This window comes from Dermacentor andersoni, unplaced genomic scaffold (assembly GCF_023375885.2).
Source record: "Dermacentor andersoni unplaced genomic scaffold, qqDerAnde1_hic_scaffold ctg00000039.1, whole genome shotgun sequence".
Classification (NCBI taxonomy): Eukaryota; Metazoa; Arthropoda; class Arachnida; order Ixodida; family Ixodidae; genus Dermacentor; species Dermacentor andersoni.
The window spans coordinates 5382977-5409530 of record NW_027314752.1 but is presented as its reverse complement, the minus strand read 5'-3'; positions in this window follow the sequence as shown (position 1 = coordinate 5409530).

The following is a 26554-nucleotide window of genomic DNA, read 5'->3' as shown; positions in this document are numbered from 1 at the left end:
TTTAAGAAAAAAGACGATGTTGTCCCTGGTTCTTAAAGCGTGACATATTAACCTTCTCTATATCTTCCCATGGCTCGGAAAAAGACAGCAAGAGCATGGTCGTGAGCAAGCGTGGCAAAATGTTTTTTGCTGGTAAATGCATTCTCGCTTTAAAGAAAAAGATGATTTTGTTCCCGGTTCTCGAGGCGTGACATGTTAACGTGGTCTATATCTTCCCACGGGTCAGAAAAAGGAAAGCAAGAGCAGGGTCATGAACAAGAGCTGCAAAAAATTGGGCTTGTCAGATCATTCTCGCTGTAAGGAAATGGACGAGTTTGTTGCCGGTTCTCAGGCGCTACAGATTGACCTGCTTTATATCTTCCCACGGGTCGGAAAAAAGACAGCAACAGCATGGGACATGAAAAAGAACTGCAAAATGTAATTGGACTGGTAACCGCATTCTCGCTTTAAGAAAATAGGCCATTTTGTCCCCGGTTTCTAAGCGTTACATAATAAGCTGGTCTATATCAACCAACGGGTCAGTAAAAGGAAAGCAAGAGCATGGTCATGGACAAGCGCTGAAAAATGGTATGTGGCTGATAGGGGCATTCTCGCTTTAGGCAAATAGACGATATTGTCCCCGGACCTCGAGGCGTTACATATTAACCAGCTCTATAGCTTCACGCGGGTCGGAAAAAGGAAAGCAAGTGCATGGTCATGAACAAGAACTGCAAATTGTAATTGGGTTGGTAAGCGCATTCTCCCTTTAAGAAAAAAGACGATGTTGTCCCTGGTTCTTAAAGCGTGACATATTAACCTTCTCTATATCTTCCCATGGCTCGGAAAAAGACAGCAAGAGCATGGTCGTGAGCAAGCGTGGCAAAATGTTTTTTGCTGGTAAATGCATTCTCGCTTTAAAGAAAAAGATGATTTTGTTCCCGGTTCTCGAGGCGTGACATGTTAACGTGGTCTATATCTTCCCACGGGTCAGAAAAAGGAAAGCAAGAGCAGGGTCATGAACAAGAGCTGCAAAAAATTGGGCTTGTCAGATCATTCTCGCTGTAAGGAAATGGACGAGTTTGTTGCCGGTTCTCAGGCGCTACAGATTGACCTGCTTTATATCTTCCCACGGGTCGGAAAAAAGACAGCAACAGCATGGGACATGAAAAAGAACTGCAAAATGTAATTGGACTGGTAACCGCATTCTCGCTTTAAGAAAATAGGCCATTTTGTCCCCGGTTTCTAAGCGTTACATAATAAGCTGGTCTATATCAACCAACGGGTCAGTAAAAGGAAAGCAAGAGCATGGTCATGGACAAGCGCTGAAAAATGGTATGTGGCTGATAGGGGCATTCTCGCTTTAGGCAAATAGACGATATTGTCCCCGGACCTCGAGGCGTTACATATTAACCAGCTCTATAGCTTCACGCGGGTCGGAAAAAGGAAAGCAAGTGCATGGTCATGAACAAGAACTGCAAATTGTAATTGGGTTGGTAAGCGCATTCTCCCTTTAAGAAAAAAGACGATGTTGTCCCTGGTTCTTAAAGCGTGACATATTAACCTTCTCTATATCTTCCCATGGCTCGGAAAAAGACAGCAAGAGCATGGTCGTGAGCAAGCGTGGCAAAATGTTTTTTGCTGGTAAATGCATTCTCGCTTTAAAGAAAAAGATGATTTTGTTCCCGGTTCTCGAGGCGTGACATGTTAACGTGGTCTATATCTTCCCACGGGTCAGAAAAAGGAAAGCAAGAGCAGGGTCATGAACAAGAGCTGCAAAAAATTGGGATTGTCAGATCATTCTCGCTGTAAGGAAATGGACGAGTTTGTTGCCGGTTCTCAGGCGCTACAGATTGACCTGCTTTATATCTTCCCACGGGTCGGAAAAAAGACAGCAACAGCATGGGACATGAAAAAGAACTGCAAAATGTAATTGGACTGGTAACCGCATTCTCGCTTTAAGAAAATAGGCCATTTTGTCCCCGGTTTCTAAGCGTTACATAATAAGCTGGTCTATATCAACCAACGGGTCAGTAAAAGGAAAGCAAGAGCATGGTCATGGACAAGCGCTGAAAAATGGTATGTGGCTGATAGGGGCATTCTCGCTTTAGGCAAATAGACGATATTGTCCCCGGACCTCGAGGCGTTACATATTAACCAGCTCTATAGCTTCACGCGGGTCGGAAAAAGGAAAGCAAGTGCATGGTCATGAACAAGAACTGCAAATTGTAATTGGGTTGGTAAGCGCATTCTCCCTTTAAGAAAAAAGACGATGTTGTCCCTGGTTCTTAAAGCGTGACATATTAACCTTCTCTATATCTTCCCATGGCTCGGAAAAAGACAGCAAGAGCATGGTCGTGAGCAAGCGTGGCAAAATGTTTTTTGCTGGTAAATGCATTCTCGCTTTAAAGAAAAAGATGATTTTGTTCCCGGTTCTCGAGGCGTGACATGTTAACGTGGTCTATATCTTCCCACGGGTCAGAAAAAGGAAAGCAAGAGCAGGGTCATGAACAAGAGCTGCAAAAAATTGGGCTTGTCAGATCATTCTCGCTGTAAGGAAATGGACGAGTTTGTTGCCGGTTCTCAGGCGCTACAGATTGACCTGCTTTATATCTTCCCACGGGTCGGAAAAAAGACAGCAACAGCATGGGACATGAAAAAGAACTGCAAAATGTAATTGGACTGGTAACCGCATTCTCGCTTTAAGAAAATAGGCCATTTTGTCCCCGGTTTCTAAGCGTTACATAATAAGCTGGTCTATATCAACCAACGGGTCAGTAAAAGGAAAGCAAGAGCATGGTCATGGACAAGCGCTGAAAAATGGTATGTGGCTGATAGGGGCATTCTCGCTTTAGGCAAATAGACGATATTGTCCCCGGACCTCGAGGCGTTACATATTAACCAGCTCTATAGCTTCACGCGGGTCGGAAAAAGGAAAGCAAGTGCATGGTCATGAACAAGAACTGCAAATTGTAATTGGGTTGGTAAGCGCATTCTCCCTTTAAGAAAAAAGACGATGTTGTCCCTGGTTCTTAAAGCGTGACATATTAACCTTCTCTATATCTTCCCATGGCTCGGAAAAAGACAGCAAGAGCATGGTCGTGAGCAAGCGTGGCAAAATGTTTTTTGCTGGTAAATGCATTCTCGCTTTAAAGAAAAAGATGATTTTGTTCCCGGTTCTCGAGGCGTGACATGTTAACGTGGTCTATATCTTCCCACGGGTCAGAAAAAGGAAAGCAAGAGCAGGGTCATGAACAAGAGCTGCAAAAAATTGGGCTTGTCAGATCATTCTCGCTGTAAGGAAATGGACGAGTTTGTTGCCGGTTCTCAGGCGCTACAGATTGACCTGCTTTATATCTTCCCACGGGTCGGAAAAAAGACAGCAACAGCATGGGACATGAAAAAGAACTGCAAAATGTAATTGGACTGGTAACCGCATTCTCGCTTTAAGAAAATAGGCCATTTTGTCCCCGGTTTCTAAGCGTTACATAATAAGCTGGTCTATATCAACCAACGGGTCAGTAAAAGGAAAGCAAGAGCATGGTCATGGACAAGGGCTGCAAACAATTGGGCTTGTAAGATCATCATCGCTTTAGGAAAATGGACGATTTTGTCCCCGGTTCTCACGGCGTTACACATTAACCTGCTCTCTATCTTCCCACGGGACGGAAAAAGGAAGGCAAGAGCATGGTCATGAACAAGAGCTCCAAAATGTAATTCGGCTGGTAAGCGCAATCTCGCTTTAACAAATTAGGTGATTTTGTCCCCGGTTCTTAAGAGGTTAAATATAAACCTGCTCTATATATTCCCATGGTTTGGAAAAAGGAAAGCAAGAGCATGGTCACGAAGAAGAGCTGCAAAATGTATTTGGGCTGGTAAGCGCATCCTCCCTTTAGGAATATAGACGATTTTGTCTCCGGTTCTCAAGGCGTTACATGTTAACCCTCTCTATATTTTCCCACGGGTAGGAAAAAAACAGCAAGAGCATGGTCATGAACTAGCGCTGCAAAATGTAATATGGCTCGTAAGGGCATTCTCGCTTTAAGGGAATAGACGATATTGTCCCCGGTTCTCAAGGCGGTACATATTAACCAAACCTATTGATTCATACGGGTCGGAAAAAGGAAAGCAAGAGCATGGTCATGAACAAGAACTGCAAATTGTAATTGGGTTGGTAAGCGCATTCTCCCTTTAAGAAAATAGACGATTTTGTCTCCGCATCGTAAGGCGTTGCATATTAACCTTCTCTATATCTCCCCACGGATCGGAAAAAGACAGCAAGAGCATGGTCATGAACAAGAGCTGCAAAGAGTAATTGGGCTGGTAAGCGCATATTCCCTTTAAGAAAATAGACGATTTTGTCCCCGATTTTTAAGGCGTTACATATTAACCTGCCCTATATCTTCCCACGCGTCAGGAAAAGACAGCAAGAGCATGGTCATGAACAAGAGCTGCAATATGTAATTGTGCTGGTAAGCGCAATCTCGCTTTAACAAATGAGACGGTTTTCTCCCCGTTTATTAGGACGTTAAATATTAACCTGGTCTATAGCTTCCCACGGGTCGGAAAAAGACAGCAAGAACATGGCCATGAACAAGAGCTGCAAATTGTAATTGGGCTGGTAAGCGCATTCACGCTTTAAGAAAATGGACGATTTTGTCCCCGGTTCTCAAGGCGTTACATATTAACATGTTCTATATCTTCCCACGCGTCAGAAAAAGACAGCAAGAGCATGGTCCACAACAACAGCTGCAAAATGTAAATGGTCTGGTAAGCGCATTCTCGCTTTAAGAAATAGATGATCTTGTCCCCGGTTCCAAATGCGTTACATATTATCCTGCTCTATAGCTTCATACAGGTCGGAAAAGGGAAAGCAAGAGTATGGTCATTAACAAGAGCTGCAAATTTTAATTGGGTTGGTAAGCGCATTCTCGCTTTAGGAAAATAGACGATTTTGTCCCTGGTTCTTAAGGCGTTACATATTAGCCTGCTCTATATCTTCCCACGCGTCGGAAAAAGACAGCTAGTGCATGGTCATGAACAAGAGCTGCAAAATGTAATTGGGCTGGTAAGCGCAATCTCGCTTGAACAAATGAGACGGTTTTCTCCCTAGTTCCCCAACCTTAAATATTAACCGGCTCTATAGCTTCCCACGGGTCGGGAAAAGGAAAGGAAGAACATGGTCATGAACAAGCGCTGCAAAATGTAAATGGGCTGGTAAGCGCAATCTCCCTTTAACAAATGAGACGATTTTTTCCCCGGTCCTTAAGCTCTACATCTTCCCACGGGTCGGAAAAAGAAACAAGAGCATGGTCATGAATAAGCGCTGCAAAATGTAATTATCCTGGTAAGGGCATTCTCGCTTTAAGGAAATAGACGATTTTGTCGCCCCCGTTTCCTAAGGCGTTACATATTAACCTGCTGTATATCTTCGCAGGGGTCGGAAAAAGACAGGAAGAGCATGGTCATGAACAAGAGCTGCAAATGTAATTGGGCTGGTAAGCGCATTCTCGCTTTAACAAATTAGACGATTTTGTCCCCGGATCTTAAGTCGGTAAATATTAACCTGCTCTATCTCTTTCCATGGGTCGGAGAAGGAAAGCAAGAGCATGGTCCTGAACAAGAGCTGCAAATTGTCATAGGGCTGGTAAGCGGATACTCCCTTTAAGAAAATAGACGATTTTGTCCCCGGTTCCTAATGCGTTACATATTAACATCTCTATAGCTTCACACGGGCCGGAAAAAGGAAAGCAAGAGCATGGTCATGAAGAAGAGCTGCAAAATGTAATTGGGCCGGTAATCGCATTCTCCCTTTAGGAATTTATACAATTTTGTCCCCTGTTCTCAAGGCGTTGCATATTAACCTACCCTATATCTTCCCACGGGTCGGAAAAGGAAAGCAAGAGCATGGTCATGGTGAAGAGCTGCAAAATGTATTTGGGCTGGTAAGCGCATTCTCCCATTTAGAAAATGGGGGATTATGTCTCCGGTTAAACTGGACAATCGCCCCTTTACAGAGGAGAAGGCTCTAGGACACTGGTCCAGACGGGCTTCGGCACTCAAGGCCTTAAGGGCTTTGCTGGAGTTTTTAAGGACATGCGAATTGTGCGATCGCCTTTGAGTGTTGTATCGCGTAGTATCGCGGTACTGCGTGAATTTCCTTATTTTTTTCTCCTTTTCTTCTTCTTTCTCCTTTTATTCCCTTTACCCCTTTCCCCAGCACAGGGTAGCCAGCCGGTACTTACACTGGCTAACCTCCCTGTCTTTCCTCCTCTTTGTCTCTTTCTCTTGTCTCCGGTTCTTAAGGCGTTACATATTAACCTGCTCTAAATCTTCCCACGAGTCGGAAAAAGAAAGCAAGAGCATGGTCATGAACAAGGGCTGCAATAGGTAATATGGCTGGTAAGGGCATTCTCCCTTTAGAAATATAGACGATTTAGTCCCCGGTTCTTAAGGCGTTACATATTGATGTGCTCTATATCTTCGCACGGGTCGGAAAAAAAAGCAAGCTCATGGTCATGAACAAGCGCTGCATATAAGTGGGCTTGTAACATCATTCTCGCTTTAACAAATTAGACGATTTTGTCCCCGGTTCTTAATATGTTAAATATAACCCTGCTCTATACTTTCCCACGGGTCGGGAAAAAGAAAGCAACATCATGGTAATGAAGAAGATCTGCAAAGTGTAATTAGGATGGTAAGCGCTTCCCCTTTTAGGAATATACACGATTTTGTCCCCGGTTCTCAAGGCGTTACATATTAACCTGCCCTATATATTCTCACGGGTCGGAAAAACACAGCAAGAGCATGGTCATGAACAAGAGCTACAAGATGTAATTGCGCTGGTAAGCGTATTCTCGGTTTAAGAAAATAGATGATATTGTCCCCGGTTCTCAGGGCGTCACACATTAACCAGCTCTTTATCTTCCCACGGGTAGGAAGAAGGAAAGGAATAGCACGGTCATGAAGAAGAGCTGCAAATTTTAATAGGGCTGGTAAGGGAATTCTTGCTTTAGCAAATTAGACGATTTTGTCCCCGTTTCCTATGACGTTAAATATTAACCTGCTCCATATCTTCCCACGGGTCGCAAAAGACAGCAAGAGCATGGTCATGAACAAGCGCTGCAAGATCTAATTTGGCTGGTAAGCGCATTCTCCCTTTAAGAAATTAGACGATTTTGTCCCCGTTTCTTAAGACGGTAAATATTAACCTGCTCTATATCTTCCCACGGGTCGCAAAAGACAGCAAGAGCATCGTCATGAACAAGCGCTGGAAGATCTAATTTGGCTGGCAGGCGCATTCTCCCTTTAAGAACATAGACGAGTTCGTCCCCGGTTCTTAAGGCGTTACATAATAACCTGCTCTATATCTTCCTACGGGTCGGAAAAAGAAAGCAAGAGCATGGTCATGAAGAAGCGCTGCAAGATCTAATTTGGCTGGTAAGCGCATTCTCCCTTTAAGAAAATAGACGATTTGGTGCCCGGTTCTTAATGAGTTACATATTCACCTGCTCGATAGCTTCACACAGGTCGGAAAAAAAGGAAAGGAAGAGCATGGTCGTGAACAAGAGCTGCAAATAATTGGGCTAGTAAGATCATTCTCGCTTAAAGGAAATGGACGATATTGTCGCCGGTTCTCAAGGCGTAACATATTGACCTGCTCTATATCTTCCCACGGGTCGGAAACATGCGGCAACAGCATGGTCATGAACAAGAGCTGCAAAATGTAATTGGGCTGGTAAGCGCATTCTCGCTTTAAAAAATAGATCATTTTGTCTCCGGTTCTTAAGGCGTCACATATTAACCTGCTCTATAGCTTCACATGGGTCGGAAAAACGAAAGCAAGGGCATGGTCATGAACAAGAGCCGCAAATTGTAATTGGGGTGGTAAGCGCATTCTCGCTTTAAGAAAATAGACGATGTTGTCCCATGTTCTCAAGGCGTTATATATTAACCTGCTCTACATATTTCCACGGGAATAATTGGACTTCTAAGATCATTCTCGCTCTTAGGAAGTGGACGATATTCCGCCGGTTCTCAAGGTGTTACATATTGACCTGCTCTATATCTTCCCACGGGTCGGAAAAAAGAGCGCAACAGCATGGTCATGAACAAGAGCTGCAAAATATAATTGCGCTGCTAAGCGCATTCTCGATTAAAAAAATAGACCATTTTGTCCCCGGTTCTTAAGGCATTACATATTAACCTGGTCTATATCATCCGACGGGTCAGAAAAAGTAAAGCAAGTGCATGGCTGTGAACAAGAGGTCCAAATTATTGGGCTTGTAAGATCATTCTCGCTTTAAGAAAATGAACGATTTTGTCCCCAGTTCACAAGGCGTTACATATTAACCTGCTCTATATCTTCCCACGGGGCGCAAAAAGGAAAGCAAGAGCGTGGTCATGAACAAGAGCTCCAAAATTTAATTCGGATGGTAAGCGCAATCTCGCTTTAACAAATTAGACGATTTTGTCCCCGGTTCTTAAGACGTTAAATATTAACCTGCTCTATATGTTCCCATGGGTTGGAAAAAAGGAAGCAAGAGCATAGTCATGAAGAAGTGATGCAAAATGTATTTGGGCTGGTAAGCGCATTCTCCCTTTAGGATTATAGACGATTTCGCCCACGGATCTCAAAGCGTTAAACATTAACCTGCTGTATATCTTCCCACGGGTCGGAAAAAAACAGCAAGAGCATGGTCATGAACAAGCGCTGAAAAATGTTATGTGGCTGATAGGGGCATTCTCGCTTTAGGCAAATAGACGATATTGTCCCCGGACCTCGAGGCGTTACATATTAACCAGCTCTATAGCTTCACACGGGTCGGAAAAAGGAAAGCAAGTGCATGGTCATGAACAAGAACTGCAAATTGTAATTGGGTTGGTAAGCGCATTCTCCCTTTAAGAAAAAAGACGATGTTGTCCCTGGTTCTTAAAGCGTGACATATTAACCTTCTCTATATCTTCCCATGGCTCGGAAAAAGACAGCAAGAGCATGGTCATGAGCAAGCGCGGCAAAATGTTTTTTGCTGGTAAATGCATTCTCGCTTTAAAGAAAAAGATGATTTTGTTCCCGGTTCTCGAGGCGTGACATGTTAACGTGGTCTATATCTTCCCATGGGTCAGAAAAAGGAAAGCAAGAGCAGGGTCATGAACAAGAGCTGCAAAAAATAGGGCTTGTCAGATCATTCTCGCTGTAAGGAGATGGACGAGTTTGTTGCCGGTTCTCAGGCGCTACAGATTGACCTGCTTTATATCTTCCCACGGGTCGGAAAAAAGACAGCAACAGCATGGGACATGAAAAAGAACTGCAAAATGTAATTGGACTGGTAACCGCATTCTCGCTTTAAGAAAATAGGCCATTTTGTCCCCGGTTTCTAAGCGTTACATAATAACCTGGTCTATATCAACCTACGGGTCAGTAAAAGGAAAGCAAGAGCATGGTCATGGACAAGGGCTGCAAACAATTGGGCTTGTAAGATTATTCTCGCTTTAGGAAAATGGACGATTTTGTCCCCGGTTCTCACGGCGTTACACATTAACCTGCTCTCTATCTTCCCACGGGCCGGAAAAGGAAGGCAAGAGCATGGTCATGAACAAGAGCTCCAAAATGTAATTCGGCTGGTAAGCGCAATCTCGCTTTAACAAATTAGGTGATTTTGTCCCCGGTTCTAAAGAGGTTAAATATAAACCTGCTCTATATATTCCCATGGTTTGGAAAAAGGAAAGCAAGAGCATGGTCACGAAGAAGAGCTGCAAAATGTATTTGGGCTGGTAAGCGCATCCTCCCTTTAGGAATATAGACGATTTTGTCTCCGGTTCTCAAGGCGTTACATGTTAACCCTCTCTATATTTTCCCACGGGTAGGAAAAAAAACAGCAAGAGCATGGTCATGAACTAGCGCTGCAAAATGTAATATGGCTCGTAAGGGCATTCTCGCTTTAAGAGAATAGACGATATTGTGCCCGGTTCTCAAGGTGGTACATATTAACCAAATCTATTGATTCATACGGGTCGGAAAAAGGAAAGCAAGAGCATGGTCATGAACAAGAACTGCAAATTGTAATTGGGTTGGTAAGCGCATTCTCCCTTTAAGAAAATAGACGATTTTGTCTCCGGATCGTAAGGCGTTGCAAATTAACCTGCTCTATGTCTTCCCACTGGTCGGAAAAAGGAGCGCAACAGCATGGTCATGAACAAGAGCTGCAAAATGTATTTGGGCTGGTAAGCGCATTCTCCCTTTACGAATATAGACGATTTTGTCCCCGGTTCTCAAGGCGTTACATGTTAACGCTCTCTATATTTTCCCACTGGTCGAAAAAAGACAGCAAGAGGACGGTCATGAACAAGAGCTGCAAAATGTAATTAACCTGGTAAGCGCATTCTCGCTTTAGGTAAATAGACGATTTTATCCCCGGTTCCTAATGCGTTACACATTAACGTGCTCTATAGCTTCACACGCGTCGGAAAAAGGAAAGCAAGAGCATGGTCATGAACAAGAACTGCAAATTGTAATTTGGTTGATAAGCGCAATCTCGCTTTAACTAAATAGACGATATTGTCCCCGGTTCTTAAGGCGTTACATATTAACCTTCTCTATATCTTCCCACGGGTCGGAAAAAGACAGCAAGAGCATGGTCATGAACAAGCGCAGCAAAATGTAATTGGGCTGGTAAGCGCATTCTCGCTTTAAGAAAATACACGATTCCTAATTCATTACATATTAACCTGCTCTATAGCATCACAGGGGTCGGAAAATGGAAAGCAAGAGCATGGTCATAAAGAAGAGCTGCAAATTGTAATTGGGTTGGTAAGCGCATTCTCCCTTTAATAAAATAGACGATTTTGTCCCCGGTTCTTAAGGCGTTACATATTAACCTGGCCTATATCATCCCACTGGTTAGAAAAAGACAGCAAGAGCATGGTCATGAACAGGAGCTGCAAAGTGGTATTGGGCTGGTAAGCGCAATCTCGCTTTAACAAATGAGACGGTTTTGTCCCCGTTTATTAAGACGGTAAATATTACCTGCTCTATATCTTCCCACGGGTCGGAAGAAGACAGCAAGTACATGGTCATGAACAAGAGCAGCAAAATGTAATTGGGCTGGTAAGCGCCTTCTAGCTTTAAGAAAATGGACGATTTTGTCCCCGGTTCTCAAGGCGTTACAAATTAACCTGCTCTATATCTTCCAACACGTCACAAAAAGACAGCAAGAGCATGGTCATGAACAAGAGCTGCAAAATGTAAATGGTCTGGTAAGCGCATTCTCGCTTTAAGCATTAAACGATTTTGTCCCTGGTTATAAATGCGTTACATATCATCCTGGTCTATAGCTTCACACAGGTCGGAAAAAGAAAAGCAAGAGTATGGTCATGAAGAAGAGCTGCAAACTGTAATTTGGTTGGTAACCGCATTCTCGCTTTAAGAAAATATACGATTTTGTGCCCGGTTCTCGAGGCGTTACATGTTACTCTGGTATATATGTTCCCGCGGTTCGGAAAAAGACAGCAAGAGCATGGTCATGAACAAGAGCTGCAAAATGTAATTGGGTTGGTAAGCGCAATCTCCCTTTAACAAATGAGACGGTTTTGTCCCCGTTTATTAAGGCGTTACATATCAAACTGCTCTAAATCTTCCCACGGGTCAGAAAAAGAAAGCAAGAGCGTAGGCCATGAACAAGCGCTGCAAATTGTAATTGAGGTCGTAAGCGCATTCTCACTTTATGAAAATTGACCATTTTGTGCCCGCTTCTCCTGGCGTTTCATATTAACCTGGTCTATATCTTCCCACGGGTAAGGAAAAGTATAGCAAGAGCATGGCCATGAACAAGAGCTGCAAATAATTGGGCTGGTAAGATCATTCTCGCTTTAAGAAAATTGACAATTTTGTTCCCTGTTCTGAATTCGTTACATATTAACCAGCTCTACATCTTGCCACGGGTCGGAAGAATGAAACGAACAGCATGGTCATGAAGAAGAGCTGCAACGTGAAATTGGGCTGGTAAGTGCATTCTCCCTTTAAGAAAATAGACGAATTTCTTCCCCGTTCTCAAGGCTTTACATATTACCCTGCTCTATACCTTCCCACGGGACGGAAAAAGACAGCAAGAGCATGGTCATGAACAAGAGCTGCAAAATGTAAATGGTCTGGTAAGCGCATTCACGCTTTAAGAAATGGATGATTTTGTCCCCGGTTCCAAATGCGTTACATATTATCCTGCTCTAAAGCTTCACACAGGTCGGAAAAAGGGAAGCAAGAGTATGGTCATGAACAAGAGCTGCAAATTTTAATTGTGTTGGTAAGCGCATTCTCGCTTTAGGAAAATAGACGATTTTGTCCTCTCAAGGTGTTACATATTAACCTGGTCTATATCTTCCCATGGGTCACAAAAACGAAAGCAAGAGCATGGTCATGAAGAAGAGGTGCAAATAATTGGGCTGGTAAGATTATTCTCGCTTTAAGAAACTCGACAATTTTGTCACCTGTTCTTAAGGCGTTACATATTAACCAGCTCGTTATCTTCCCATGGGTAGGAAAAAGGAAAGCAAGAGCATGGTCATGAAGAAGAGCTACAAATTGTAATACGGCTGGTAAAGGCATTCTTGCTTTAACAATTTAGACAAATTTGTCCCCTGTTCCTAAGTCGTCTAATATTAACCTGCTCTATATCTTTCAACGGGTCGGAAAAAGGAAAGCAAGAGCATGGTCATGAACAAAAGATGAAAAATGTAATCGGACCGGTAATCGCCATCTCGCTTTAAGAAAATGGACGATTCTGTCATCGGTTCTCAAGGCGTTACAGATTAACCTGCTCTATATCTTCCCACGGGTCGGAAAAAGACATCATAGGCATGGTCATGAAGAAGAGCTGCAAATTTATATGGACTGGTAAGCGCCTTCTTGCTTTAAGAATATGGACGATTTTGTCCCCCGGCTCTTAAGGCGTTAAATATTACCCTCCTGCTCTATATCTTCCCACGGCTCGGAAAAAAGAAAGCAAGAGCATGGTCATGAACAAGAGCTGCAAATTTATATGCACTGGTAAGCGCCATCTCGCTTTAAGAAAATGGACGATTTTGTCCCATTTCTTAAGGCAATACATATTAAGCTGCTCTATATCTTCCCACGAGTCGGAAAAAGGAAAGCAAGAGCATGGTCATGAAAAATGGCTGCAAAATGTAATTGGGCTGGTAAGCGCATTCTCCTTTTAGGAATATGGACGATTTAGTCCCCGGTTCTCAAGGCGTTACATATTAACCTGCCCTATATCTTCCCACGAGTCGGAAAAAGACAGCAAGAGCATGGTCATGAACAAGAGCTAGAAGATGTAAATGGGCTGGTAAGCGTATTCTCGTTTTGAGAAAATAGATGATTTTGTCCCCGGTTCTTAAGGCGTTACATATTAGCCAGCTCTTTATCTTCCCACGGGTAGGCAAAATGACTGCAAGAGCATCGTCATGAAGAAGAGCTGCCAAATGTAGTTGGGCTGTTAGGCACATATTCCCTTTAGGTAAATAGATGAATTTGTCACCGGTTCTCAAGGCTTTACATATTAACCGCCTCTATTTCTTCCCACGGGTCGGAAAAAGACAGCAAAAGCATGGTCATGAACAAGCGCTGCAAAATGTAATATGGCTGGTAAGGGCATTCTCGCTTTAAGAAAATAGACAATTTCGTCCCCGGTTCTCAAGGAGTTACATATTAACCTGCTCTATATCTTCCCACGGGTCAGAAAAAGAAAGCAAGAGCGTAGGCCATGAACAAGCGCTGCAAATTGTAATTGAGGTCGTAAGCGCATTCTCACTTTATGAAAATTGACCATTTTGTGCCCGGTTCTCCTGGCGTTTCATATTAACCTGGTCTATATCATCCCACGGGTCAGAAAAGGGAAAGCAAGAGCATGGTCATAAACAAGAGCTTCAAATAATTGTGCTGGTAAGTTCATTCTCGCTTTAAAAAAAAAGGACGATTTTGTCCCTGGTTCTCTAGGCGTTACATAATAACCTGCTCTATAGCTTAACAAGTGTCGGAAAAGGGAAAGCTAGAGCATCGTCATGAACCAGAGCTGCAAATTGTAATTGGGCTGGTAAGCGCAATCTCGCTTTAACAAAATAGACGATTCTGTCCCCGGTTCTTAAGACGTTAAATATTAACCTGCTCTATATCTTCCCACGGGTCGGAAAAAGGAAAGAGCATGGTCATGAAGAAGACCTGCAAAATGTATTTGGCTCGTAAGCACATACTCCCTTTTGGAAAATAAACGATTTTGTCCCCTGTTCTGAAGGCGTTACATATTAACCGCCTCTATATCTTCCCACGGGTCGGAAAAAGGAAAGCAAGAGCAAGGTCATAATCAAGAGCTGCAAATATAATTGGGCTGGTAAACGCAAACTCGCTTTAACAAATTAGACGATTTTGTCCCCGGTTCTTAAGACGTTAACTATTAACCTGCTCTATATCTTCCCACGTGTCGGAAGATGGAAAGCAAGAACATGGTCATGAACAAGAGCTGCAAAATATATTTGGGCTGGCAAGCGCAATCTCGCTTTAACAAATTTGACGATATTGTCCCCGGTTCTTAAGACGTTAAATATTAACCTGCTCTGTAACTTCCCATGGGTCGGAAAAAGGAAAGCAAGAGCATGGGCGTGAACAAGAGCAGCAAATATTTGGGCTGGTAAGAACATTTTCGCTTGAAGAAAATAGATGATATTGTTCCCGATTCTCAAGGCGCGACATATTAACCTGCTCTATATCTTCCCACGGGTCGGAAAAAGAGAAGCAAGAGCATGGTCATGAAGAAGAGCTGCAAAATGTAATTGGGCTGGTAAGCGCATTCTCCATTTAGGAATATAGACGATTTTGTCCCCGGTTCTCAAGGCGTTACATATTAATCAACTCTTTATCTTCCCACGGGTAGGAAAAAGGAAATCAAGAGCATGGTCATGAAGAAGAGCTGCAAATTGTAACAGGGCTGGTAAGGGCATTCTTGCTTTAACAAATTAGACAAATTTGTCTCCTGTTCTTAAGGGGTTACATATCAACCTGCTCTATATCTTCCCACGGGTCGGAAAAAGGAAAGCAAGAGCAAGGTCATGAACAAGAGCTGCAAAATATAATAGCGCTGGTAAGCGCATTCTCGCTTTAGGAAAATAGACGATTTTGTCCCCGGTTCTCAAGGCGTTACATATTAACCAGATCTATATCTTCCCACTGGTCGGAAAAAGGAAAGCAAGAGCAGGGTCATGATCAACAGCTGCAAAATGTAATTGGGCTGGTAAGCGCAACCTCGCTTTACCAAATTAGATGATTTTGTCCCCGGTTCTCAAGACGTAAAATATTAACCTGCTCTATATCTTCCCACCGGTCGGAAAAAGGAAAGCAAGAGCATGGTCATGAAGAAGAGCTGACATATGCAATTGGGCTGGTAAGCACATACTTTCTTTAGGAAAATAGACGATTTTGTCCCCGGTTCTTAAGACCTTAAATAATAACCTGCTCTATGTCTTCCCACGGGGCGGGAAAAGGAAAGGAAGAGCATGGTCATGAACAAGAGCTGAAAAATGCAATAGAGCTGGTAAGCGCATTCTCGCTTTAACAAATTAGATGAATTTGTGCCCAGTTCTCAAAGCGATACATATTAACCTGCTCTATATCTTCCCACGGGTCGGAAAAAGGAAAGCAAGAGCATGGTGATGAAGAAGAGCTGCAAAATGAAATTGGGCTGGTAAGCACAGACTCTCTTTAGGAAAATAGACGATTTTGTCCCCGGTTCCTAAGACCTTAAATAATAACCTGCTCTATAGCTTCCCACGGGTCGGGAAAAGGAAAGGAAGAGCATGGTCATGAACAAGAGCTGCAAAATGTAATAGAGCTGGTAAGCGCATTCTCGCTTTAGGAAAATAGAGGATTTTGTCCCCAGTTCTATAGGCGAAACATAGGAACCAGATATATATCTTACCACGGCTTGGGAAAAGGAAAGCAAGAGCATGGTCAGGAAGAAGAGCTGCAATATGTAATTGGGCTGGTAAGCGTATTCTCGCTTTAGGAAAATAGATGATTTTGTCCCCGGTTCTCAAGGCGTTACATATTAATCAACTCTTTAGCTTCCCACGGGTAGGAAAAAGGAAACCAAGAGCATGGTCACAAAAAAGAGCTGCAAATTGTAACAGGGCTGGTAAGGGCATTCTTGCTTTAACAAATTAGACAAATTTGTCTCCTGTTCCTAAGGCGTTACATATCAACATGCTCTATATCTTTCCACGGGTCAGAGAAAGCAAAGCAAGAGCATGGTCATGAAGAAGAGCTGCAATATGTAATTGGGCTGTTATGCGCCTTCTCGCTTTTGGAAACTAGATGATTTAGTCCCCGGATCTTAAGGCGTTACACATTAGCCAGCACTTTATCTCCCCACGGGTAGGAAAAAGGAAAGCAAGGGCATGGTCATGAAAAAGAGCTGCATAATGTAATTGGGCTGGTAAGCGTATTCTCGCTTTGAGAAAATAGATGATTTTGTCCCCGGTTCTTAAGGCGGTACATATTAACCAGCTCTTTATCTTCCCACGGGTAGGAAAAAGGAAAGCAAGAGCATGGTCATGAACAAGCGCTGCAAAATGTATATGGCTGGTAAGCGCACTCTCGCTTTAAGAAAATAGACGATTTGGTCCCCGGTTCTTAATGCGTTAGATATTAACCGGATCTATACCTTCACACCGGTCGGAAAAAGGAAAGCAAGAGCATGGTCATCAACAAGAGCTGCAAATTGTAATTGTGTTGGTAAGCGCATTCTCGCTTTAGGAAAATAGAGAATTTTGTCCCCTGTTCTGAAAGCGTTACATATTAACCAGCTCTATATCTTCCCACGGGTCGGTAAAACGAAAGCAAGAGCAAGGTCATGATCAACAGCTGCAAAATATAATTGGGCTGGTAAGCGCAATCTCGCTTTAACAAATTAGACAAATTTGTTTCCTGTTCTTAAGGCGTTACATATCAACCTGCTCTATATCTTCCCACGGGTCGGAAAAAGGAAAGCAAGAGCAAGGTCATGAACAAGAGCTGCAAAATGTAATAGCGCTGGTAAGCGCATTCTCGCTTTTAGAAAATAAACGATTTTGTCCCCGGTACTCAAGGCGTTACATATTAACCAGATCTATATCCTCCCACGGGTCGGAAAAAGGAAAGCAAGAGCATGGTCATGAAGAAGAGCTGCAAGATATAATTGGCCCGATAAGCGCAATCCCGCTTTAACAAATTAGGTGATTTTGTCCCCGTTTCTTAAGACCTTAAATATTAACCTGCTCTATACCTTCCCACGGGTCTGAAAAAGACAGCAAGAGCATGGCATGAACAAGTGCTGCAAGATCTAATTTGGCTGGTAAGAGCATTCTCCCTCTAAGAAAATAGGCGATTTTGTCCCCGGTTCCTAAGGCGTTACATAGTAACCTGCTCTATATCTTCCCTCGGGTCGCAAAAGGACAGCAAGAGCACGGTCCTAAACGTGAGCTGCAAGATCTAATTGGGCTGGTAAGCACATTCTCTATTCAGGAAAAAAGACAATTTTGTCCCCGGTTCTTAAGGCGTTATATATTGACATGCTCTAAATCTTCCCACGAGTCGGCAAAAGACAGCCAGAGCATGGCATGAACAAGTGCTGCAAGATCTAATTTGGCTGGTAAGTGCATTCTCGCTTTAAGAAAATAGACGATTTTGTCGCCGGTTCTCAAGGCATTACTTATTAACCTGCTCTATATCTTCCCACGGGTCGGAAAAAGACAGCAAGAGCAAGGTCATGAACAAGAGCTGCAAAATGTAACAGCGCTGGTAAGCGCATTCTCCCTTTAGGAAAATAGACGATTTAGTCCCCGGTTCTCAAGGCGATACATATTAACCAGATATATATCTTACCACGGCTTGGGAAAAGGAAAGCAAAAGAACGGTCAGGAAGAAGAGCTGCAAAATGTAATTGGGCTGGTAAGCGCATTCTCCCTTAAGGAATATAGACGATTTTGTCCCCGGTTCTCAAGGCATTACATATTAATCAACTCTTTATCTTCCCACGGGTAGGAAAAAGGAAATCAAGAGCATGGTCATGAAGAAGAGCTGCAAATTGTAACAGGGCTCGTAAGGGCATTCTTGCTTTAACAAATTGGACAAATTTGTCTACTGTTCTTAAGGCGTTACATATCAACCTGCTCTATAGCTTCACACGGCTCGAAGAAGGAAAGCAAGAGCATGGTCATCAACAAGAGCTGCAAATTGTAATTGGGTTGGTAAGCGCAATCTCGCTTTAACAAATTAGATGATTTTGTCCCCGGTTCTTAAGACGTTAAATAATAACGTGCTCTATATCTTCCACTGGTAGGAAAAAGGAAATCAAGAGCATGGTCATGAAGAAGAGCTGCAAATTGTAACAGGGCTGGTAAGGGCATTCCTGCTTTAACAAAGTAGACAAACTTGTTTCCTGTTCTTAAGGCTTTACATATCAACCTGCTCTATATCTTCCCACGGGTCGGAAAAAGGAAAGCAAGAGCAAGGTCATGAACAAGAGCTGCAAAATGTAATAGCGCTGGTAAGCGCATTCTCGCTTTTAGAAAATAAACGATTTTCTCCCTGGTGCTCAAGGCGTTACATATTAACCAGATCTATATCTTCCCACAGGTCGGAAAAAGGAAAGCAAGAGCATGGTCATGTAGAAGAGCTGAAAAATGTAATTGGCCCGGTAAGCGCAGTCTCGCTTTAACAAATTAGGCGATTTTGTCCCCGTTTCCTAAGACCTTAAATATTAACCTGCTCTATACCTTCCCACGGGTCGGAAAAAGACAGCAAGAGCATGGTCATGAACAAGTGCTGCAATATCTAATTTGGCTGGTAAGTGCATGCTCCCTCTTGGAATATAGACGATTTTATTCCCCGGTTCTCCAAGTGTTACACATTAATCTGCTCTATATCTTCCACGCGTCGGAAAAAGACCGCAAGAGCATGGTCATGAACAAGAGCTGCAAAATGTAACTGGGCTGGTAAGCGCATTCTCTCTTTAATAAAATTGACGATTTTGTCCCCAGTTCCTTATGCGTTACATATTAACGTGCTCTATAGCATCACACGGGTTGGAAAAAGGAAAGCATGAGCATGGTCATGAACAAGAGCTGCAAATTGTAATTGGGTTGGAAAGCGCATTCTCGCTTTAAGAAAATAGACGATTTTGTCCCCGGTTCTCAAGGCGTTACATATTATCCACTCTATATCTTCCCACGGGTCGGAAAAAGACAGCAAGAGCATGGTCATGAACAACAGCTGCAAAATGTAATAGCGGTGGTAAGCACATTCTCGCTTTAAGAAAATAGACGATTTCGTCTCCGCTTCTCAAGGCCTTACATATTATCCACTCTATATCTTCCCAAGGGTCGGAAAAAGGTAAGCAAGAGCATGGTCATGAACAAGAGCTGGAAAATGTAATTCGGCTGGCCAGTGCATACTCCCTTTAGGAAATAGACGATTTTATCCCCGGTTCCTAATGCGTTACATATTAACCTGCTCTATAGCTTCACACGGATCGGAAAAAGGAAAGCAACAGCATGGTCATGAACAAGAGCTGCAAATTGTAATTGTGTGGGTAACGCATTCTCGCTTTAAGAAAATAGCGGATTTTGTCCCCCGGGTCTTAAGGCGTTAAATATTAACCATCTCTATATCTTCCCACGGGTCGGAAAAGGGAAAGCAAGAGCATGGTCACGAAGAAGAGCTGCAAAATGTAATTGGGCTGGTAAGCGCATTCTGCTTTTAGGAATATAGACAATTTTGTCCCCGGTTCTCAAGGCGTTACATATTAACCTGCCCTATATCTTCCCACGGGTCGGAGAAAGACAGCAAGAGCATGGTCATGAAGAAGAGCTGCAAAATGTATATGGCTGGTAAGCGCATTCTCGCTTTAAGAAAAGAGACGATTTGGTCCCCGGTTCATAATGCGTTAGATATTACCTGCTCTATAGCTTCACACGGATCGGAAAAAGGAAAGCAAGAGCATGGTCATCAACAAGAGCTGCAAATTGTAATTGGGTTGGTAAGCGCATTCTGGCTTTTGGAAAATAGACGATTTTGTCCCCGGGTGTTAAGGCCTTACATATTAACCTGCTCTATAATCTCCCACGTGTCGGAAGAAGGAAAGCTTGAGCATCGTCATGAACAAGAGGTGCAAATTGTAATTGGGTTGGTAAGCGCATTCTCGCTTTAAGAAAATACAGAATTTTGTCCCCTGTTCTCAAAGCGTTATATATTAACCAGCTCTATATTTTCCCACGGGTCGGAAGAAGAAAAGCCAGAGCAAGGTCATGATCAACAGCTGCAAATTGTCATTGCGCTGGTAAGCGCAATCTCGCTTTAAGAAGATAGATGATTTTGTCCCCGATTCTGAAGACGGTAAATATTAACCTGCTCTATAACTTCCCAGGGCTCGGAAAAAGGAAAGCAAGAGCATGGTCATGAAAAGAGCTGCAAAATGCAATTGGGCTGGTAAGCACATACTCCCTTTAGGAAAATAGACGATTTTGTCCCCGGTTCTTAAGACGGTAAATAATAACCTGCTCTACATCTTCCCACGGGTCGGAAAACGGAAGAGCATGGTCATGAAGAAGAGCTGCAAAATGTAATTGGGCTGGTAAGCACATACTCCCTTTAGGAAAATAGGCGATTTTGTCCCCGATTCTTAAGGCGTTACATATTAACCTGCTCTATATCTTCCCACGGCTCGGAAGAAGGAAAGCAAGGGCATCGTCATGAACAAGAGCTTCAAATAATTGTGCTTGTAAGTTCATTCTTCTTTAAAAAAGGACGATTTTGTTCCCGGTTCTGAAGGCGTTACATACTAACCTGCTCTATATCTTCCCATGGGACGGGAAAAGACAGCAAGAGCATGGTAATGAACAAGAGCTGCAAAATGTAATTGGGCTGGTAAGCGCATTCTCGCTTTAAGAAAGTATATCATTTTATGCCCGGTTCCTAATGCCTTACATATTAACCTGCTCTATATCTTCCCACGGGTCGGAAAAAGGAAGACCATGGTCATGAAGAAGAGCTGCAAAATGTAATTGGGCTGGTAAGCACATACTCCCTTTAGGAAAATAGACGATTTTGTCCCACGGATCTTAAGGCGTTAAATATTAACCATCTCTATATCTTCCCACGGGTCGGAAAAAGACAGCAAGATGATGGTCATGAACAAGAGCTGCAAAATGTAATTTGGCTGGTAAGCGCATTCTCGCTTTAAGAAAATATACAATTTTGTCCCCGGTTCTTAAGGCGTTACATATTCATCATCATCATCTTTATCATCATCATCATCAGCCTGGTTGCGCCCACTGCAGGGCAAAGGCCTCTCCCATGCTTCTCCAACAACCCCGGTCATGTACTAATTGTGGCCATGCCGTGCCTGCAAACTTCTTAATCTCATCCGCCCACCTAACTTTCTGCCGCCCCCTGCTACGCTTCCCTTCCCTTGGGATCCAGTCCGTAACCCTTAATGACCATCGGTTATCTTCCCTCCTCGTTACATGTCCTGCCCATGCCCATTTCTTTTTCTTGATTTCAACTAAGGTGTCATTAACTCGCGTTTGTTCCGTCACCCAATCTGCTTTTTTCTTATCCCTTAACGTTACACCTATCATTCTTCTTTCCATAGCTCGTTGTGACGTCCTCAATTTGAGTAGAACCCTTTTCGTAAGCCTCCAGGTTTCTGCCCCGTAGGTGAGTACTGGTAAGACACAGCTATTATATACTTTTCTCTTGAGGGATAATGGCAACCTGCTGTTCATGATTTGGGAATGCCTGCCAAACGCACCCCAGCCCATTCTTATTCTTCTGATTATTCCCGTCTCATGATCCGGATCCGCCGTCACTACCTGCCCTAAGTAGATGTATTCCCTTACGACTTCCAGTGGCTCGCTGCCTATTGTAAACTGCTGTTCTCTCCCGAGACTGTTAAGCATTACTTTAGTTTTCTGCAGATTAATTTTTAGACCCACTCTTCTGCTTTGCCTCTCCAGGTCAGTGAGCATGCATTGCAATTGGTCCCCTGAGTTACTAAGCAAGGCAATATCATCAGCGAATCGCAAGTTACTAAGGTATTCTCCATTAACTTTTATCCCCAATTCTTCCCAATCCAGGTCTCTGAATACCTCCTGTAAACACGCTGTGAATAGCATTGGAGATATAGTATCTCCCTGCCTGACGCCTTTCTTTATTGGGATTTTGATGCTTGCTTTATGGAGGACTACGGTGGCTGTGGAGCCGCTATAGATATCTTCCAGTATTTTTACATATGGCTCATCTACACCCTGATTCCGTAATGCCTCCATGACTGCTGAGGTTTCGACTGAATCAAACGCTTTCTCGTAATCAATGAAAGCTATATATAAGGGTTGGTTATATTCTGCACATTTCTCTATCACTTGATTGATAGTGTGAATATGGTCCATTGTTGAGTAGCTTTTACGGACTCCTGCCTGGTCCTTTGGTTGACAGAAGTCTAAGGTGTTCGTGATTCTATTTGCAATTACCTTAGTAAATAGTTTGTAGGCAACTGACAGTAAGCTGATCGGTCTATGATTTTTCAAGTCTTTGGCGTCCCCTTTCTTATGGATTAGGATTATGTTAGCGTTCTTCCATGATTCCGGTACGCTCGAGGTCATGAGGCATTGCGTATACAGGGTGGCCAGTTTCTCTAGAACAATCTGTCCACCATCCTTCAACAAATCTGCTGTTACCTGATCCTCCCCAGCTGCCTTCCCCCTTTGAATATTAACCTGCTCTATATCTTCCCACGGCTCGGAAGAAGGAAAGCAAGAGCATGGTCATGAACAAGAGCTGCAAATTATTGGGCTGGTAAGGTCATTCTCGCTTTGGGAAAATAGACGATTTCGTCCCCTGTTCTGAAGGCGTTACATATTTACCTGCTCTATATCTTCCCACGGGTCGGAAAATGACAGCAAGAGCATCGTCATGAACAAGAGCTGCAAGATGTAATAAGGCTGGTAAGCGCATTCTCGCTTTAAGAAAATAGACGATTTTCTCCCCGGTTTTATGGGTATTACATTATAAACTGTTCTATATCAACCCACGGGTCAGAAAAAGGAAAGCAAGAGCATGGTCATAAACAATAGCTTCAAATAATTGTGCTTGTAAGTCCATTCTCGCTTTAAAAAAAGGACGATTTTGTCCCCGGTTCTTAAGGCGTTACATATTCACCTGCTCTATATCTTTCCACGTGTCGGAAAAAGAAAAGCAAGCTCATAATCATGGACAAGAGCTGAAAATTGTAATTGGGAGAGTAAATGCATTCTGCCTTTAAGAAAATAGACGATCTTGTCCCCGGTTCATAATGCGTTACATATTACCCTGCTCTATAGCTTCACAAGGGTCAGAAAAAGGAAAGCTAGAGCATCGTCATGAACAACAGCTGCAAAATGTAATTGGGCTGGTAAGCGCAATCTCGCTTTGAGAAAATAGATGATTTTGCCCCCGTTTCTGAAGACAGTAAATATTAACCTCCTCTATATCTTCCCACGGGTCGGAAAAAGGGAAGCAAGTGCATGGTCATGAAGAAGAGCTGCAAAATGCAATTGGGCTGGTAAGCATATACTCCCTTTAGGAAAATAGACGATTTCGTCCCCGGTTCTTAAGACGTTAAATAGTGACTCGTGTACTTATCTTCATCGGGCGACCACGTTTCGCCGCTTAACAACAGTAATCGCACAGCGAGGGACGCGCCTGAATGTATCCGATTTTTCTGGAAAGTTATCGATGCTTCTAACCGGCTGTCTGTTGTCGCCGAACCTTGTGTTATCTGATTTCATCGCGTAACGCGAATGGTGTAGAACTTTGTGGAAGGCACACGGGTCCGAACGATTAGTCTGGAACATTCGACGACTGCTCTATAACAGCCGACGCGCTTGACCCGCTGATCAGATTTTCGACGATCGCCGACTGTGTTCGCCGCTATCGTTGTGCTTTAAGTGTAGCCTGTTTTGTGGGCACAGGTTCGCCCAATAAAAGCTAGTTTTGTCTTTCACAGTACTGCTACTATGTTCTTTCTTCACCGTCACTACCACGTGACATCTGGTGGAGGTGCGGGGTAGTGACGGTGAAGAAAGAACACAGAATGGATAACTTTGGCCGCGCCTGACCGCCGACGTCGCCTATTATGTCAGAACATGCCGAGACTGTCAGCGACGTAAGACACCGCCGACAAGGCCAGACGGATTACTACAGCCAATCGAGCCTCCTTGCCGACCATTCCAGCAGATCGGGATGGACTTGCAGGGACCCTTTCCGAAGTCAACAAACGGAAATAAGTGGATCGTCGTGGCGAAAGACTACCTCACCCGCTTCGCTGAAACTAAAGCACTGCCGAAAGGTAGCGCAGCCGAAGTGGCGAAATTTTTTGTCGAAAACATCCTGCTTCGACATGGCGCCCCACCGACAGAGGAACGGCCTTTACAGCGGAGCTCACCCAAGCCATTCTGAACTACAGTCAGACAAGGCACAGGAGGACCACGGCCTACCACCCGCAGACGAATGGTCTTACGGAGCGGCTGAATAAGACCCTCGCCGACACGCTAGCGATGTACGTCGACGTCGAACACAATACCTGGGATGCCGTCCTGCCGTACGTAACATTTGCTTACAACACGGCGGTGCAAGAAACAACACAGATCACGCCGTTTAAGCTGGTTTACGGCAGGAACCCGACGACGACGCTCGACGCCATGCTGCCCCACGTCACTGACGAAGAGAATGTTGACGTCGCTAGCTATCTCCAGCGCGCCGAAGAAGCCCGACAGCTCGCCCGCCTACGGATCAAGAACCAACAGAGGACCGATAGCCGACACTACAACCTCCGACGAAGCTTTGTTGAGTACCAGCCCGGCGACCGTGTTTGGGTTTGGACACCAATACGCCGACGAGGACTCAGTGAGAAACTACTCCGACGCTATTTCGAACTCTACAAGGTCATCCGACGTATTGGCGCTCTGGACTATGAGGTCGTGCCAGCCGACATTTCGCATTCACAGCGGCGCCGCGCAGGATCTGAAGTGGTCCACGTGGTGCGCCTTAAACCCTTTTACGGACGCTGACGAAATTCCTTATTTTTTGTTGTTGTTTTCTTTGCTACGGGTGTTTTTAGTTCGCTTGTATGTAGCATCGGGTCGATACTTTTTAAGAGGGGGGTATTGACACGTGTACTTATCTTTATCGGGCAACCACGTTTCGCCGCTTAACAACTGTTCTCGCACAGCGAGGGACGCGCCTGAATGTATCCGATGTTTCTGGAAAGTTATCGATGCTTCTAACCGGCTGTCTGTTGTCGCCGAACCTTGTGTTATTTGATTTCATCGCGTAACGCGAATGGTGTAGAACTTTGTGGAAGGCACACGGGTCCGAACGATTAGTCTGGAACATTCGACGACTGCTCTATAAAAGCCGACGCGCTTGACCCGCTGATCAGATTTTCGACGATCGCCGACTGTGTTCGCCGCTATCGTTGTGCTTTAAGTGTAGCCTTTTTTGTGGGCACAGGTTCGCCCAATAAAAGCTAGATTTGTCTTTCACAGTACTGCTACTGTGTTCTTTCTTCAGCGTCACTACCACGTGACAATATTAACCTGCTCTATATCTTCCCACGGGTCGGAAAAAGGAAGACCATGGTCATGAAGAAGAGCTGCAAAATGTAATTGGGCTGGTAAGCACATACTCCCTTTAGGAAAACAGACGATTTTGTCCCCGGTTCTTAAGGCGTTACATATTAACCTGCTCTATATCTTCCCACGTCTCGGAAGAAGGAAAGCAAGAGCATGGTCATGAACAAGAGCTGCAAATAATTGGGCTGGTAAGATCATTCTCGCTTGAAGAAAATAGACGATTTTTTCCCCGATTCTCAAGGGGTTACATATTACCCTGCTATACATCTTCCCACGGGTCGGAAAAAGACAGCAAGATCACGGTCATCAACAAGAACGGGAAAATGTAATTGGGCTGGTAAGCGCATTCTCGCTTTAAGAAAATAGACAAATTTTTCCCGGTTTTATGGGCATTACATAATGAACTGTTCTATATCTTCCCACGGGTCAGAAAAAGGAAAGCAAGAGCATGGTCATAAACAAGAGCTTCAAATAATTGTGCTTGTAAGTTCATTCTTGCTTTAAAAAAGGACGATTTTGTCCCCGGTTCTGAAGGCGTTACATATTAACCTGCTCTATATCTTCCCATGGGACGGGAAAAGACAGCAAGAGCATGGTAATGAACAAGAGCTGCAAAATGTAATTGGGCTGGTAAGCGCATTCTCGCTTTAAGAAAATAGATCATTTTGTCCCCAGTTCCTAAGGCGTTACATATTCACCTGCTCTATATCTTCCCACGTGTCGGAAAAAGAAAAGCAAGTTCATGGTCATGAACAAGAGCTGCAAAATATATTTGGGCTGCTAAGCGCAATCTCGTTTTAACAAATTAGACGATTTTGTCCCCGGTTCTTAAGAGGTTAAATATTAACCTGCTCTATATCTTCCCATGGGTCGGAAAAAGGAAAGC